We start from the raw sequence: 1,173 nt of genomic DNA, 5'->3' as shown, positions 1-1,173 counted from the left end.
TGCGCCCTCCGCGCCCTGGACCACGGCTGCGCGACCACGGCCACTTGGGCCCGTCCAGGCCAGCCTGGGGTGCTGCGGCAGAGCAGGTCCCTCCCACCGTGTTCTGATGGGGAAATGACCAAGGGACACGTTTGTTTAGGACAGCACTGTCCATCACAGCAACAGAAACGTTTTCTCGAATTGAAAAACTTTGACACATAAGGGTCACATTTGTGAGGTGCCTGGTGGGGTCAGATGCAGGTGATAAGCGTGGCCCGCACCTCCGACAGCCTTTCTTTGTGCCGAGAACGGCCCTGCCAAATGACCATGAATGTTCCTAGGCACGTCCTGTGGCTTTCGGTATCCACCTCCACACAGACCCAGAGCAGCCCCTCGGCCCCCACCGGCCCCCAGACCACACCAGGGAGCCCCAGGTGGCCATCTGGAATGTGTCTCTGGGTGCCAAGTTACATGTGGGCATCTAACTTCATTTTCTTCCTTCCGGCTGCACAGACAGACCTGCTAACGTGTCTTATAAGCCACTCTGCCCGCAAGGATTAGATGCGCCTTTGTCCATGTGCTGCAGAGCTCGTGTGGCCCTTGCACCATGCAGAGGTGTCCTGAGCCTCAGTGGGCTCCTGCTGGAGTTCAGCAACCATGGAAAGGCTCAGTGCAAACGGGGTCTCAGCCTCCACAGCACACACTCCCTCTCAACTGCCCCTTTCCCTTTCTTGCCTCGAACACCAGCCCTGCAGAGTAGCCCAAAGCCCTGAGAAGGGCAGGCCATGCGGCTGGCAAGAAAAGTAAATCCAGCATCGAGAAAACAAGGATGGGATGCACAGTGTGACCAACACTCCCTGCCCAGGTACCCAGGGATGAGCTCTGGAGGCCAGGTCTGGGGTCCCCTGTCCAGCCCTGGAGTGTGAGGGTCTGAGTGTGTGTGTGTGTATGTGTGTGTGTGAGGTGTGTGTGTGTGTGCAGGAGAGTGCCTGTGTGATGCTGTGGTGTGAACGGCACACACCCCACCTGCAGAACCTTGGCAATAGAACCCATCTTCACTGTACAGGAACAGACGCAGGGAGCAGAAGCCCCAGCCACGGCTCCTGCCACAGCCAGCTGCTCCCCAGCCAGGGCCCCCCCTTCCAGCCCGGCTCACCCCTAGCCAGCCCCTCCCTAGCCAGGGTTCCCCCAGCC

This window comes from Colobus angolensis, unplaced genomic scaffold, assembly GCF_000951035.1.
Source record: "Colobus angolensis palliatus isolate OR3802 unplaced genomic scaffold, Cang.pa_1.0 Scaffold38, whole genome shotgun sequence".
In the NCBI taxonomy this organism is placed as follows: Eukaryota; Metazoa; Chordata; class Mammalia; order Primates; family Cercopithecidae; genus Colobus; species Colobus angolensis.
The sequence above is the reverse complement of the archived record's forward strand: the minus strand, read 5'-3'. Positions refer to the sequence as shown.